The sequence below is a fragment of the Aquarana catesbeiana genome, linkage group LG13 (assembly GCF_042186555.1).
Source record: "Aquarana catesbeiana isolate 2022-GZ linkage group LG13, ASM4218655v1, whole genome shotgun sequence".
In the NCBI taxonomy this organism is placed as follows: Eukaryota; Metazoa; Chordata; class Amphibia; order Anura; family Ranidae; genus Aquarana; species Aquarana catesbeiana.
Window position 1 is genome coordinate 185,928,432 of NC_133336.1, and position 17,752 is coordinate 185,946,183.

Below are 17,752 nucleotides of genomic sequence, written 5' to 3' on the forward strand. Positions count from 1 at the left end.
TTGTGGGGTATTATAGTATGGAAGGATGGCTGAGCATGGAGGGATGGATGGCTGGATGTGACTGTATTTGTCACAGAGCAGCGTTGTGGGCACTACAGATGCAGCCCACAACGCTGCTACCATCCGATCCCTCCCCCGCTCCTCCCCCTCTGTACCGATCAGTACACAGAGGGGAGGGAGGAACCGGCGTCATGACATAACGCCGGTTTGTTTACATGTGATCGCTCCGTCATTTGACGGAGCGATCACATGGTAAACGGCCGCGATTAGCGGCCGTTCACCGTGATCATGGAAGTTCTCGGGTGCGCGCCCCAGGGGGCGCGCGAGAGCAGTATTCTGGGAGGACGTCCATGGACGTCCTCCCAGGATAAGCCGACCGCGCTGTGGCCGTCTTTCGGCTATGGCCCGGTCGGTATGTGGTTAAAGGATAAAAATCTTACCTTCATATACTCCTTCTGCAGGACCTGGATGATGGCAGAACAGGTCTCTGGGATAATGATCCCCAGAGCCTAGGGGGAGATGCCTGTCGAGAACTTGAGGTCCTGCAGGCTTCTCCCTGTCGCCAAATACCGCAGGGTAGCGACCAACCTCTGCTCCGGAGTGATGGCTTGCCTCATGCAGGTATCCTGCCTGCTAATATAGGGGGTCAGCAAAGCCAACAGACGGTGAAACACGGGGTCCGTCATCCTGAGAAAGTTCCAGGATTATTCTCACGGATCTCACGGAGCAAAGGCATATGAGAGAACTGGTCACGCTGAAGCAACCAATTCTTGGTCCATGAACTCCTCCCCACCCTGTTCATGGACTGGACTTGTGTCAAGGTCAGGACCCCAACACCAAGCCCCCGCACAGCACGAACTCTACGAGGAGTACGCATACGAAACATGGCTAGAAAACGGTCGGCTGCTCAGAACGAAGTAACAGAACGCACTGAAGAACAGCAAGGCCTGTGAAGTGCGACCTGAAAACCAGTAACGAACGAAAAAGAATACAATGACTACTTAAAGTCACGCGGAACTTGCTTGCACGCATTGAAGAGCAGATACAAACCCACAAGCACAAACTGAACGGCAGAAAACGATCTGAAAGCCACGAGTCTGAAAAAGCGCGAATCGTCTCTCACCAAACTTTTACTAACATGAGATTAGCAAAAGGAGCCCAAAGGGTGCCGCACTTGGTTCTGAACCGGCCTTTTCTAGTCTCGTCGTACGTGGTGTATGTGACCGCGTGGTTGGCGATCGGAAATTCCGACAACTTTGTGCGACCGTGTGTAGACAAAAAAAGTTTGAGCCAACATCCGTCGGAAAAAATCCTAGGATTTTGTTGTCGGAATGTCCGAACAAAGTCCGACCGTGTGTACGCCCTATAACAATGGTACATGATTCCTTTTACTGACACCAGTAACGGGGAACTATTTCTTCCACTAATACCAATTAATGGGTATTTTTCCTTCCACTGACACCAATGATGGGGCACTATTCCTCCCACTGATACCAATGATGGGGCCCTATTCCTCCCACTAATACCAATGATGGGGCATTATTCCTTCTACTGACACCAATGACGGGGCACTATGTAATTTACTTACTGCCGCTGACCACCAAAGTTGATACATTGTCTACTCCCTTGGATGCTGGGGCATTTTCTACTCCCTCTGGCCATAAAAAGAGAAAGGGCAAGCAGGACTTTAAAGGTGCCAGAGTATAGAGTAGACAATCAATTTTGAAAAAATAGAACATTTTATTTAAACAATTCTTAAAAGTCGCAGTGAACAACATTTACAAGAGTCGCATAATCAATTTCTTTTGACATGTACAATCACTTCTTAATCTACGTGTTTCGCTCAGCGGAGCTTGTTCAGGAGTTTTTTGAAAGTGTTGCATGAAATGTTATGTACTACAAAAGAAATAGTAATTGTAAATGGATATGCTACAAAAATTGTCATAGATAAAATCACAGGGCATGTCAATAAGACGTGCCTATTATAAATTATATATATATATATATATATATATATATATATATATATATGTGTGTAGGAAAAATCATAAATTTTATATCATACATTTTATGCATAGTGACGATAAACTGAAGAGGAATGCCTACCGAATGCTTGTACTCATAAAAAAATATATTCAATAGATGAACGGGCCGAGGACGAGATTTAAAGGAAATTGAAGGACCTTTATGTAACCAAAGAGAAGGAGTAAATTAGACCAAGTTGAAATAATATTGAATAGCCCAAGGGGGGTATGATTGTAATTATGAAGAAGCAATTACCTCAATATATAGACAAAAGTAGAACCAATGGGGTCTGCCGTCCCAGCAGGGAAAAAAATAATCCTTCTCCACGGACCAAAAAGTAAGAGGACTAGGAATAGGGAATTAACCCCCTGTTTAACCCCACAGCACCCACAAGCACACCAATAGGTTAGCCTGATATGGGTGTCACTGTTTGAAAAAATAGCCTGCAGTGGTCCTAAAAAAAGGGACAAAAAGAAAAAATATGTAGTGTCAGTTTATATAATAATAATATTATCTGTATAGAGGGTTAAGCATGTTCCCAAGCCTGGCAAGCCGCTGTGGGTAATTAACCAAATGCTCAGCAAGGAAGGAGGTGAACTGAGATGGAAAAAAGGATTTGAGAAAAGAAGGAATAAAGAAAAAAGAAGGAAGAAGAAAAGATTCAGGGTCCACGGTGAACCAGATGGTTTGCATTCCCCAGGGACCCTGCAGACATGACCCCCCTCTCTCTTGCCTGGAAGGCAGATCACTGAACGAACAAGGCAATTAAACCCACCTGCAGGTCAAGCAAGGCAGGGAACAATCCTAGTTTCCTTAAAAAGTACTTACTTATAGGCAGGTCATAACTTCAAAAGGCGACTAGACTGAGGGGAAAAAGAGGAGAGATAAGATACCAATGGCACCATTTAAATAGTGATTGGTTGGACGCCATATTTACAAGTGCCTGGGGCATCCATTTGGTTACTTATTCCTTACCTATCCTGTTAAATTCAATTGGATACAATAAACAAATGGTCAAAAATAGAACATTAAATAACATCCAAAGACGGGGGCATTCCTAATCAGTTACACATGTATATTGTAATTACACAGAAACTAAATAGACTTCATAGTGCATTCTTATCGCAAAGAATAAATAAGGAACAAAGACAACAAATAGTGAAATAGAAATCTTTTCTTTTCAAAAATGAAATAATGATTATTTTTTGAAATCCACTATTTTTCAGTTATTTTTTGGGAAAAAAGTTGCATCCAACAAAATACGTTGAGATATCATTATTTTAATTAGGATTAATTTTTGGGTAGATATTCCAATGCAAAAAATTGCATTTTGGACAAATTAAACGCATGAAAAAGACCCATATGGCGACTAATTGGCCTTTCCATTTTGGACTTGGACACTAACCTGACGTGATCTCTAATTCGGTGGAAGAATGGTCTCTTCGTCTTCCCCACGTAGTATTCCCCACACTCGCAAAACATAATATAGACCACCCCACCGATTGGCAGTTGGTGAGAAAATGTGGTCTATAGATATGTCCATCAGGTAGCTTATTCTCACTTGCCCCTTGTATAAACCTGCAAAAATTGCATTTTCCACAGGGGTAAGTGCCTGTACGTGCAGCTAAATCTTTAGATTTTGGATGATGGTGACTATGGACCAGATTATCTTTTAGAGCAGTGGTTCTCAACTCCAGTCCTCGGGACCCACCAACAGGCCAGATTTTAAGTATTACCTTGGGGAGTTGCAGACTAGAATACTGCAATCACTGAGCAGCAAGTGATTTTCCACAGGGGTAAGTGCCTGTACGTGCAGCTAAATCTTTAGATTTTGGATGATGGTGACTATGGACCAGATTATCTTTTAGAGCAGTGGTTCTCAACTCCAGTCCTCGGGACCCACCAACAGGCCAGATTTTAAGTATTACCTTGGGGAGTTGCAGACTAGAATACTGCAATCACTGAGCAGCAAGTGATATCAAATGTGATGTATTTCAGTTATCTTGCAAACCTGGCCTGTTGGTGGGCCCTGAGGACTGGAGTTGAGAACCACTGTTTTAGAGATTTCGATCTTCTAAATGTTATCTCAGTTGAACAGGGGAAATATTTGAGTGGGAGATCCCTCTCCATTTTGTTTGGTTTATTTTGTTAGTCACTTGGCGTGTGAAGGCCCAGATGTTGGGATTTGCTTGTAAAGCTGGGAATCTTTGGGATTTGGGTTTGTATCCCTTAGAGAAAAACATGACCGATGGGGCGTCGGCAGGGGGGACACACTCGGCTTGAGATGGAGGTTCCTCCCCTGGGATTAACTCCCTCTCATCGGTGTGGCCCTCCTCCCAAAGCCCCATCAGATCATCAAGGGCCTTAATGTCATTAATTTCCATTTCCTTCCATAGTGGATTCAGTGGAGGTTGGGTAGTTTCCTGTTTCTGATTTTTATCAAAAAAGACCTTAAACATTAATTTCTGGAAAATAGATTTAGATCCTTTATGAGCTCAAAATTATCTATCTTTTGTGTTGGACAAAAGGTCAAACCCAGACTCAGAACCTGAATCTGTTCCCTTGACAATGGATACGAAGATAGGTCTATTACTTCAAATTTGGTTTGGTTGTCGTCAGCCTCTGACTCTTTGGGTCCAATACCTGCTGAGAAAAAATTGGGGCTGGACGTAGGTCCAGCTGTTGTGAGTTCCCGTTTGGGTAGCTTACCTGACTAGGTAAAGGTGTTGATGGCATTTGGGGCATTCCTGAAGATACCCCTCCTCCTGCCTGGTCCAAGGAGTTTAAGGGGGCCTGCGCCCCAAGTGATTTGCAGTGTACTGGGCGTGCATTTAACTGCACCCAACCAGTAACGGGAGTGCATTTTGGTGCGGACAGTTGTGCATTCTCAATATCCTGCTTACGTTTTTCTGACCCCTTGTTTTTACTAGTGCGCGTGTGCTCATGGACCTGTGGGAAAGAAGTAGAGGATAGAGATGAGGCATCCAAATCGTTAGGGTCATTAGTTGAATCTCTTGGAACTGATGTTTTAGTATTATTGCGTCTCCTATTTCTAGCATTTGTCCAATTATAAGCAGTGTTGTTATTGTATGCTAGTTTGTCACGCATACATTTTTTTTTTCTTTCGTCTTTAGAATTTCGGAGACAAATGTCTCCAAATTATTTTTTAGAGTAAGTTCTCATGAGGCAAACAGAGGATCCAATAATAAAGTTGCATTTGCCTGATAAAGTATCTCAATCTCCCTATCAAGGGCTTCTAGTTCAAGGGAGTATTGTCGACAGAGCAGATCCATCATCTAGATGGAGCAGCCCTGTAGATTCTCCTCCCAGCTTGACCTAAAATCTGTATCAATCTTGTTTACATTGGGAAATATCTGTATTCGAAGACCCCAAGGGGAGACTTTCTCCTCCATATATTTAATAAAGTACCACTTATTTCAGTACACTCTATAGTTCTTTCCCAACATTCGCTGTAACCTTAGAAAAAACCTTTCCATAGATAACCCTCCACTTTCTGCATTTTGGGAGCGATGGATTTTTTCCATTAATCCACTAAAAGCATTACCACAATAGTTTGCCATGGTTAAACTATGAAAATTTTGAATCTCTTTAATAAATTTGCATACAGATCATTTAAAATTATGAAAAAATGAGTGCACTTGAAGCTAGAAAAAGTCTGAGAACCAATATACAAAAATGTTGTGAAAACAATAAATAATGAGATATCTTGTCTCCCAATGAGAGCTGGGTGGGTACACCCCAAATAATATATATTGGGGAGCTGGGTGACAAGAAGTCAAATTTGGTACCGCATCCCAACCAATGTAAATAAAAAGAGAAAGGGCAAGCGGGACTTTAAAGGTACCAGTGTATAGAGTAGACAATCAATTTTGAAAAAATAGAACATTTTATTTAAACAATTCTTAAAAGTCGCAGTGAACATTTACAAGAGTCACATAATCAATTTATTTTAACATGTACAATCACTTCTTACTCTGCCAGTTTCGCTCAGCGGAGCTTCTTCAGGAGTTTTTTGAAAGTGTTGCATGAAATATTATGTATTACAAAAGAAATATTAATTGTTAATGGATATGATACAAAAATTGTCATAGATAAAATCACAGGGCATGTCAGTAAGACGTGCCTCCTATAAATTATATATATATCTCATACATTTTATGTATAGTGATGATAAACTGAAGAGGAATGCCTACCGGATGCTTGTACTCATAAAAATATATATTCAATATATGAACGGGCCGAGGCCGAGATTTACAGGAAATTGAAGGACCTTAATGTAATCAAAGAGAAGAAGTAAATTAGACCAAATTGAAATAATAGTATCCCGTACAGTCAGTACTTGCGGCTAAGACGAAACTACAGTAGAGAAATTGACTTTGAAAAGGAAGCCCGAGATTTACAATCTCGCCTTCTGAAAAGAGGCTATAGTAAAAAATGCCTCAAGAAGGCCTACAATCGAGCAAAAACTCAGGGCAGAGATCAGCTTATCCATGGGAGTTAAACAACTAAAGCAGGGAGTGGGGTAAGACTAATTACCCGGTACTCGGGGCAACATAAGCAAATTAGAATCATTATGCAGAACATTATGCAGACGTATTGGTACCTTCTACTTGCCTATTCAACCATATCTAAATATGTTAAAACGTATCCTGAGATAACATTTAGAAGATCGAAATCTCGAAAAGATAATCTGGTCCATAGTCACCAACATCCAAAATCTAGCTGCATGTACAGGCACTTACCCCTGTGGAAAATGCAATTTTTGCAGGTTTATTCGAGAGGCAAGTGAGATTAAGCTACCTGACGGATATATCTATAGACCACATTTTCTCGCCAACTGCCAATCGGTGGGGGTGGTCTATATTATGTTTTGCGAGTGTGGGGCATACTACATGGGGAAGACGAAGAGACCATTCTTCCATTCTTCTTTCACGTCAGGTTAGTGTCCAAGTCCAAAATGGAAATGCCAATTAGTCGCCGTATGAGTCTTTTTCGTGCGTTTAATTTGTCCAAAATGCAATTTTTTGCATTGGAATATCTACCCAAAAATGAGAGAGGGGGGGATAATGACCAACTGCTACTCCAGCGAGAGGCCCGGTGGATTCACAATTTATCAGCTCTTAAGCCACCAGGACTAAATGATGCTTTTAGTTTTAAGCCCTTTTTATAAAAATAAAATTTAGTTGTTCTCTAAAGTGGTATTTCCAGCACCTGTTGTCTAGAAAACATTTCATAGATCTGTAACTCTTCCCTTTTTTTCATCTCTAACCCGTTTTGCTTGAATCCTAATTTAAATAATGATATTCCAACTTATTTTGTTGGATGCAACCTTTTTCCAAAAAAATAACTGAGAAATAGTGGATTTCAAAAAATAATCATTATTTCATTTTTGAGAAGAAAGGATTTATATTTCACTATTTGTTGTCTTTGTTCTTTATTGATTCTTTGCGATAAGAATTTACTATGAAGTCTATTTAGTTTCTGTGTAATTACAATGTACATGTGTAACTGATTAGGAATGCCCCCGTCTTTGGATGCTATTTAATGTTCTATTTTTGACCATTTGTTTATTGTATCCAATTAAATTTAACAGGATAGGTAAGGAATAAGTAATCAAATGGACACCCCGGGCACTTGTAAATATGGCGTTCAACCAATCACTATTCTTTACATGGGCCCGCAGGCGCCGTTTTTTAGCATGTCTTCTCTCATATTTCCAGCGCTGTGACTTTAAGCTGCTTGTCAGCTCTATTGTGCTGCATAATGAGAGTCTGCCTCTACCCCTTCAGCGCTTGGATAGGTTGATTCGTATCTGGCCCTGATTAGGGTGGAAGTGGAGGCTCCAAAATGGCGGAGAGTGATCTGGTGCGCCCTGCGTGTAAGGTCTCTTCCGGACATGCGCAATGGCGCTGTCTGATGCGTCCACGCACCGCCAGCTACGTCAGACGCCGGCAGGACGGAGGAGGATTTAAATGGTGCCATTCGAGCACCCAACACTGACAGGGCAACGAGAGCCATAAGAGGGAGATTGGTATCTTACCTCTCCTCTTTTTCCCCTCAGTCTAGTCGCCTTATGGCCTGCCTATAAGTAAGTACTTTTTGAGGAAACTAGGATTGTTCCCTGCCTTGCTTGACCTGCTGGTGGGTTTAATTGCCTTGTTTGTTCAGTGATCTGCCTTGCAGGCAAGAGAGAGGGGGGTGATGTCTGCAGGGTCCCTGGGGAATACAAACCATCTGGTTCACCGTGGACCCTGAATCTTTTCTTCTTCCTTCTTTTTTCTTTATTTCTTCTTCTCTCAAATCCTTTTTTCCATCTCAGTTCACCTCCTTCCTTGCTGAGCCCTTGGTTAATTACCCACAGCGGCTTGCCAGGCTTGGGAATATGCTTAACCCTCTATACAGATAATATTATTTATATATAAACTGACACTACATATTTTTTTCTTTTTTGTCCCTTTTTTTAGGACCACTGCAGGCTGTTTTTTCAAACAGTGTCACCCATATCAGGCTAACCCTTTGGTGTGCTTGTGGGGTTAAACAGGGGGTAGAATTCCCTATTCCTAGTCCTCTTACTTTTTGGTCCGTGGAGAAGGATTATTTTTTTCCCTGCTGGGATGGCAGACCCCATTGGTTCTACTTTTGTCTATATATTGAGGTAATTGCTTCTTCGTAAATACAATTATACCCCCCTTGGGCTATTCAATATTATTTCAATTTGGTCTAATTTACTCCTTCTCTTTGGTTACATTAAGGTCCTTCAATTTCCTGTAAATCTCGGCCTCGGCCCGTTCATCTATTGAATATATTTTTTTATGAGTACAAGCATCCGGTAGGCATTCCTTCAGATTATCATCACTATGCATAAAATGTATGATATAAAATTATGAATCTTCCTACATATATATATATATATATAATTTATATTAGGCATGTCTTACTGACATGACCTGTGATTTTATCTATGACAATTTTTGTAGCATATCCATTTACAATTACTATTTCTTTTGTAGTACATAATATTTCATTCAACACTTTCAAAAAACTCCTGAAGAAGCTCAGCTGAGCGAAACATATAGAGTAAGAAGTGGTTGTACATGTTAAAATAAATTGATTATGCGACTCTTGTGAATTTTCACTGTGACTTTTAATAATTGTTTAAATAAAATTTTCTATTTTTTCAAAATTGATTGTCTACTCTATACTCTGGTACCTTTAAAGTCTCACTTGCCCTTTCTCTTTTTATTTACATTGGTTGGGATGTGGTACCAAATTTGACTTCTTGTTACCCAGCTCCCCAATATTCCCTCTGGCCATAGTTTACTGTGAAGGACAGAAAACTGCCCCTTTATTTAGAAAGTTTGATGCCCCTGCTCTAACTAGTATCACAGATCCCTGTGCCCCTTTCACCAGATTTAGGCTGTATTGTACTGAGATTAGTTCAGTAACACTTACAGGTCTTGTTCTACCCTAGCATGTGACTGGGCAGTAAAAGGAGAAGCAGCTCATCTTTTAGTCACTTTGCTCTCTCCTTCTATCAACATGCTTCTTGGACTGCAGCACATCTGATTGGCTCCCTGTGCTGCTTCTCTGACCCCCATCTGAACTGCTATACATGGACTACATGAGGCTGATACATAGCAGGGATTTATACTGCTTGCATTTAATAAAAAAAAACATACATTTAATGATATATTAATGAGTGCAGAGCTGAAATAATTTGTGTCTTTTATATATGCCTGGAGTTCAGCTTGGTTGACATGGGCAATAAGTTATCAGACTTCAGACCATGAATCCTGTACTTAATAGTGTTGCTTTTATCCATTCACTAGGAAGGCACCTGCATCTCTGTTTATAAAGTTGCTAATTGCAGCAGATATGTGGAACTACCATCTGGAAATGAACTGTTACTTCAACAAGCTGTGGCAATCAAAGGACCCGTGTCTGTTTCAGTAAATTCTTCTCTACAGTCCTTCATCTCATACAAAAAGGGTGCGTATGATGTATTTGTACCCAATGCACAAGTCAGATCTAGAGTCCTATTTAATAACACTACTCTTTCAGTAGGCAGCAATGCTTACCACCAGTGGTGTCGCTAGGGGGTGGCCCATAGCCCCAAGTCTCTTGCCTCCAGGTCCCTGCCTAACAGTGGGTCGCGGCTGCGGCGGGCTGCATTAGAGGCGGATGAGAAGAGAGAGCCAAGTGGGCGGACGAGCAGAGATGACATCCTCTCTCTCACCCGCTCCACATCACCGGGCTTGTGGGAGCGCAATGTGGGAGCGATGTGCGGCGGGGAGCAGAGAGATGACATCATCTCTCACTGCCCGCCACACAACAGCACTCTTCAGCCCTCACAACACGGGTGCTCATTTTGTCAGAACATGGGCCTCTTCAATGTCAGAGGTGCAGCGGGGAGCAGAGAGATGACATCACCTCTCACTGCCCGCCCCGCATCTCCACTCTCCTGCCCTCACTAAATGGATCAGTGCTGCCAGCCTGCCACCAATGCAGCGACAATGCACATTTGGTGGCACTGGCTGGCATGGCAAGTGACAATCCACATCAGTTGGCAAGTGACAACCCACATCTGGTGGCAAGTGACCTGGCAAGTGACAATCTGCAAATGGTGGCAGGTGACGTGGCAAGTGACAATCTGCATCAGGTGGCAGGTGACGTGGCAAGTAATCCGTAGTGGATTACTTTTCAGAGGGTGCTGCAGCAGCTGGCTACTGCCACCTCCTGCTGTCTGTTTTTTTTTCCTTTGAACTGTTTTTTTTTTTGTTAATTTAATGACAAATGGTATTTTTACATTGGGACACCATGTTACAACTGGTGAGCCAAGTGTTTGGCATGCAGTTGTGGTGCAGCCCCACTGATCTCATCGGGCGAGATTGATAGGTGGTGCTGCCCAACTTAAATTGCTTTAGTTCACTGAAACAGCATGTATACAGCTCTATGGGGCTGCAGTGTTTGAATTCTGGGGGAGGCAGGGCTTTGGGGCATTAAAACCGCAGCTCAGCCACCTGTTTTTATCAACCCCACCAATCCCCAGTGTGAAAGAGCCCTAATGTTCATATCACTTAGATCCTGTACTTATGGTCACCATGGATTTCTGAGTTTTTTTGGCTGGGTGCTTCAGCCATGCTTGCCCATTGATCTTCACCCCTCAGGCTACTTCTCACCTGTCCCCTGTCACCACAACCCCGAGGACAGACTCTCCATCTTTTGGTTGATCTCCTGACTGTTTTGGATTTGTTAAACTTTGATTGCCATGATTAGTTACACCCTGTCAGAAGCATCAAACTCCTGATGAAGTCAAATTTGTTTTTATGAAACGCGTTGATCTCTGATGTTTTCTATTTCTTCTGTTGATGACTACACAAATCTTAACAGCTCTTTTTAAGGAGGGAGTGTATAATCTGTATCAAAATGTGGAAAATCATAAGAACTATCCTTGGTGCATTCCTTTGTTTTTAATCTTTTTGTATGCAATAAAGCTTTAGATTTTTTATATGCTAGATCTGTACGTCTATTAACCTAAAAAAGAAAGTCTCTTGGGCAATTTTCTTTTTTACTTTTTTGTATTACAAAACAAAGCTTTAACTAAGCTTTAAGCAAGCATCTATACTGACAAAAGTACCTACTTTAATAATCCATTCAATTTGTTTACTGTCAGTTGTTGATAAAGGGCTTTGATTAATCTAGCTGTTAATAAAAGAGACCGACCACAAAAGAAAAGGGTCACCTTAAAATAGGCCCTCTCTTCCTGGGTATGGTGCAAGTGCACTGTCTGACCTGGATGTAGTGGTTCTCTTGCTTTACATTCATTTACACTATATGGCAAATAGTTCATGGACACCTGATCCTCACACCTATACTGTATGAGCTTGTTGACTATCCCATTCCAAAACCATGTGCATTAATATGGAATTGCTCCCCCGAGTGACATCGCTAGGGGGTGGCAACTGGGGCTATAGCACCGAATCTGGGGCCCATAGCCCCGAGTCTGTAGGCCGCCTGCCCTCTGTGCCAGTCAGCAGTGGTGGAAGCCGCATTTTCCGATGCAATGCCTTCTCTTTAAACCGGCCGGTGCGGCGCCGCCCACTGAACTGTTACCTGCGGAGACAGAGTGATATGCCTGAAGCCAGCAGAAGACCTGCCAATGCCCGTGGTGCTAGATTTCTCTTTGCATCTGGCTGGCGCAGCGACGCCCACTAGTCTGATGCCTGGCCTGCAGAGTAACACTGTGATTATGCCGGAGGGCAGCAGCAGGAGAATGGCCGTGGCTGGGGCGGAAGAATAAGGTGCTGCTGGAAAATATTTCTCTCTGTCTCTCCCCTGGGGACCTTGATATAAGGGGGAGGCTCTCTGGGGACCCTAATGTGAGGGGGGTGCTCTCGGGGGACCCGGGTGAAAGTGCAAGGCTCTCTGGGGACCCTGATGTAGGGGAGGCTCTCTGGAGACCCTGATGTAAGGGGGGCTATCGGGGCCCCAGATGTAAGGGGAAGGCTCTCTGGGGACCTGATATGAGGGGGGCTCTGGGGACCCTGATGTGAGGCGGGGGCTCTTTGGGGACCCTGATGTAATGATAATACAGTATATAATATATAATGTAATATATATATATATATATATATATATATATATATATACACAGTATCTCACAAAAGTTAGTACACCCCTCCCATTTTTGTACATATTTTATTATATCTTTTCATGTGATAACACTGAAGAAATTACACTTTGCTACAATGTAAAGTAGTGAGTGTACAGCTTGTATAACAGTGTAAATTTGCTGTCCCCTCAAAATAACTCAACACAGAGCCATTAATGTCTAAACCGCTGGCACATGAAAAGATAGAATAAAATATTTACAAAAATGTGAGGGGTGTACTCACTTTTGTGAGATACTGTATATACACACACACACACACACACATACACGTGTGTATGCCCGCCCAAACGTATGACTTTCTTTACTTCGCTGCTATGGGCTCTAGCCCCAGATCTTTTGTAAACCTAGCAACCCCTGGCTCCCCCTTCCCTCACACCTACCCTTTGCAGATAGGCTAGTGTGCACACAATGTTGGGGTGTGTCTAAGGGAATTTGCGACCAGGCAAAATAGCATTTGTGAGGTTAGGCACTCATAATGAATGAGAAGGCCTGGCTCACAGTCACCATTTCAATTAATCCCATACTGTAGCTTCAATAGGGTAAAAGAGGTTGTAAAGTCTCCAGGTTTTTCACCTTAATGCATTCTATGCATTAAGGTGAAAAACCTTCTGTGCTGCGGCTGCCCAAAGAGCCCCCCTTTTTCTTACCTGAACCCGTCCGTTCCAGCAACGAGCATGAGCTCCAGCTGCTGTCTCTGTTCTCACTGAATAAATTGATAGCTGCAGGAGCCACCTGCATGGGAGCCCCCAGGGAAAGTGGGTACCCCCTCTCCGTGGGGGCACCCGATAAGGAGGAGGAGCCAGGAACACCATCGGGGCACCCCAGAAGAGGAGGATCAAGGCCGCTCTGTGCAAAACCCTTGCACAGAGCAGGTAAGTATAACATGTTTGTTATTTCAAAAAAACAAACCTTTACAATCACTTTAAGGTCAAGGTTCTGTGCAGACCACTCAAGTTCCTCCGCACCAAGCTCATCAAACCACATCTTCATATCCCCATGATTAAACTCCATGGGGCCGGAGTAAAATACGTTGGGGGCGTGGCCTGGTTGGAGTCCAGGCTGAGGTTACCACTCTACTTACCACTCCAGGACACCTAGATGTGCGACTCTTAGGGGCCACCCCATTGTTCCCTGACACATCTTCATGAAAATACACAAATTTCAGCACTCAGGAAGAGTACAATAAAATCCACAAAAAAAACTTCCATAGCAGCTGGAAATAAAATTCCCCTCTCCCCGGACTAATAAACCACCCTGGACAAGTGGAAACCAGTGTGTACAAAGTCCTTAGCAAAGGACAAGGTTGCCACTTGTACATTTCTTCATGGGGATGGCTTTGTGCACAGAGACACAATCATGCTGGAAAGAAAATGGGTCTTCCCCAAGCCGATACCACAAGATTGTGTAGCACCCCCCTTACCAGAGATACGTGACCTGCAGGTGGCTTAGAGGACTAGTAATTTGGTTCTCAGGGTCTGGTACTTGGTGTATGGTTGGCAGAAAATAAGTTGGGTACCAGTCGCTCAAGTCTTTTATCTTTTATTGCAGATCTCCGTTCTAAGAGAAAGGATTTAGAGATGCAGGATAAGAAAAAGTAGCACTAAAATGCAGGACAGATATACTGAATTAGCAGCAGGCCCTTTAGGAGCAGCCTCTGATTTTTTATTTTTTTTGTTTAATATCTGTTTATTGAAGAAAAAATGTTGACAAGCAGAAAAGACATAAAAACAAAGTATAATGTCTATAACAAATATAAATATAAAAAAAACCCCAAAGATCATCAGGGGCGGAAAGTACATGGAAGCAAAGTATAATGCCGCATACACACGAGCGGACTTCTCATCCGCCAGAACTTCGAAGGACTTTTCAATGTAGTTGCGAAGGAGTTCCAACGAAACGGACTTGCCTACTCATGATCACACCAAAGTATCGTTTTGAACGTGATGACGTACGACCGGACTAGAATATGGAAGTTTATAGCCAGTAGCCAATAGCTGCCCTTGCGTCCCTTTTTGTTTGTCGGACTAGCATACAGATGAATGGATTTTTCTATTGGACTTGAGTCCGTTGGAAAGATTTGAAACATGTTCTATTTCTAGGTCCGTCGGAATTTTCAACAGAAAAGGTCCGATGAAGCCCACACACGATCGGAATGTCCGATGGAATCGTTCTGTCTGACCTTTTCTGCCTGACAGTCCGCTCGTGTGTACGCGGCATTACAGTGTGTAGTGACCTGGGTCTGGGTTAATAAAAGGTAATACTCTAAAAACAATCATTAAAGTAAGTAAGATAAAGAAATTTGAAAGGAGAGTATAGAAAGAGGTAGGAAAAAGAGATGAGAATGGGGGAAAGGAAGAGGGGAAAGGATAGGGGGATAGAATGTTGGTGTCAGGAGGCTTAACAAAGTAAGGGAGAAACACCAACCAAATTCCGAGGAGCAGCCTCTGAAGAATGGCCAGGCAGGTCAAACCTCCAAATACAGCTCCTCCGAGATTGGCTAGGTTAGATATTTGTAACCCAAGGAGCTGACCCTCCTTCATTGCTTTCTAGATCTTCCTCCAGCAACAGGAGGAACCAATCAACTCAACAATGTGGAGGGGTTGTCAACTTTTTGACATACTTCTGGCGCGTAGTATAATAATATGTTTTTTTAATTTGCAGTCATTATTATATACAGAAGTGTAAGCTGATCTTTTTCCTTTTCCTTTTTATGTATTAGGTGTGTACTATGACACTAACTGCCGTCCAGATACACCATGCAGTAGTTATAGTTGGATACGGTAGAGAAAATGGAGCTGACTACTGGCTGATTAAAAACAGGTATACATTTTATAAAAAGGTATAAAAGAGAAAACATTTAAATGAGAACTTCATAAAGACTGTGGATAAAATAACTACACCATTATAAGGTTTTTGTGGTAGCCTCTCCTGACCCTCAGTATTTCTGCAGGATAAACCAGGTAAAAAAATCTTATTTAACAAGATATTAATGGCACTTACCTCATTCTGCAGAGAATGTCATGGAGGATTGGGTATCAGGCACATATTTTTTTCCAGTTTGTTTAGGATTTTTTTTTTTGTCATTTGAGGTCCAGCTTCACCAACACCACCATCCCTGCGCAAGTCATTTGCATAGGAATGTTACTTGCACTTGGCCTGTCCTGCCTCCTGGGATTTGTTTGTCACATATCCCGTGAGGCTTAGACTTCTGTTGAGAAAAGAGGAGGGGGCGGGGCCTAGCATCCTCCAGGAATGCGCCGTTGCCACGGACACAGCCGATCACCGATCACTGTACTGGCCTGCTCCCGGTACCATGTGATCGCTGTGACCAATCACAGCAGATCACATGACAATTGTAAACAATGAATGGCTTCCTTTCATGCCATTCATTGTGTACACTTGTGTTGCTAGCTGTGATTGGTCACAGTGATCACATGGTACAGACAGGTTCAATCACAGCCCATCTGTACCATGTGATAAGCTTTGGCCAATTACAGCTAATTACAACAGTACATATGGAATGAATCCGTTTCATTCAGGAAAAATGGTTGTTTATACCAGTGAAATTCACCAAAAGAAAGCTCTATTTGTGTGAAAAAAATGATAAAAATTTCATATGGGTACAGTGTTTCATTACCGTGCAATTGTCATTCAAAGTGTGACAGCGCTGAAAGCTGAACATTGGCCTGGGCAGGAAGGAGATAAGTGCCCTGTATAATTAGCGAAAAGCAGTATTCTACTAGAAATCTGTACAGAATATTAAAATGTATGCATCTGTAATATTATTTGTATACATTCTTTTCAGCTGGGGCCCAGGCTGGGGCGAGAATGGGTTTATGAAGTTGGCCAGAAATCGCGGCAACCATTGTGGAATCACCGACTTTGGTGCCTATCCGGTTGTGTGAGAGTGGAAATGCTGGATATCCTTTCCATACCTAGCTATGAGTAAGGCTCTACTTGGGCTGAAACACGTGTGCCGGCTTTACTATTTTTGCTTTCCATACCTTGTATTTGGTCTGCTTTTCATTGCAATAATAAAATGATCTATGCTGTGCTAACAAGATATCAATGCTTTATTTTAGAAAACTCAACCAACAAGACATAAAGGTGGTGGATAGTACCTAAAAGCTTTGTTGATTTCACTTACAAAGGTTTGGGATATTTTGGAATTGTGATGTCAAGTCACACCCATAAATAGTCTCACGTGAGAATAAAATATGTGCAGCAACACTTGATTATAAGTACATCGGAATTTACAGTCCTGCAAAGTACCAGAAATGATGCCAGTGAAGTCCACCTAAGACTTTATGTTGTAGAGATCTGAGAGTGGGAGTGGTTGAGTAGTTACTTACCCCCGAAGGAGCTGCTGGTTTTTTGAATGGGCCTGTACTCTGCTCCTACACCCCCAATACTTGGCTCAATCCCCTTGACACAGCTGTGGTGTAGTGTTGGTGTGAAGCTAGCAACAAAGGATAACCACACAATGTACAATATTACAATAGTTTACCTTTACCTTTGATATCCGTTGTTCCACCTGCAGGGAAAAGGGACAACGCTTCACACCAATTGTACTTAACCAGAATGTATTCTTTACTGGAACTGGTATAAAACAATAATTACAATGTTGTACCGTCACACAAACGTAATGCGACAACACAGTGGGTATTCACAAGATTTTTAACATATAAAGAACTCTTGGATGACCCTCTCCGGCGCGTCTCGAAGTGGGACTAATGCTCAGAATGACAATGTCTTAACTTTGAACACCTTCCCACTTCCAGCACGCCGTAGTAAACAGGGAAATGTAAAGCTATCCACCCAGTACAACACAGTTACTAAGGAGCTCCCCCTGCTTTATAATACAGTCCTTACTTATGGTGAATAAACGCAAGGCCTTGCAGTAATAGAGGTAGTCCTTTATCTTCTGTCTTCTGCTAGCTATTGTATTGTAATACTTATAATCCGCAGGATTTCCGACCAATAAAGCAGTATAGAGTAATATACAGCAGTAAGTTGAATCATGTAAAGTATTTG

At 42.4% G+C, this 17,752-nt stretch overlaps 1 pseudogene; it reads left to right on the plus strand.

The window, feature by feature from the left end:
• Positions 1 to 16,623, plus strand: part of LOC141116620 (procathepsin L-like) — a 68,943-nt pseudogene extending 52,320 nt beyond the window's left edge.
• The last annotated feature ends 1,129 nt before the right edge of the window (positions 16,624 to 17,752 follow it).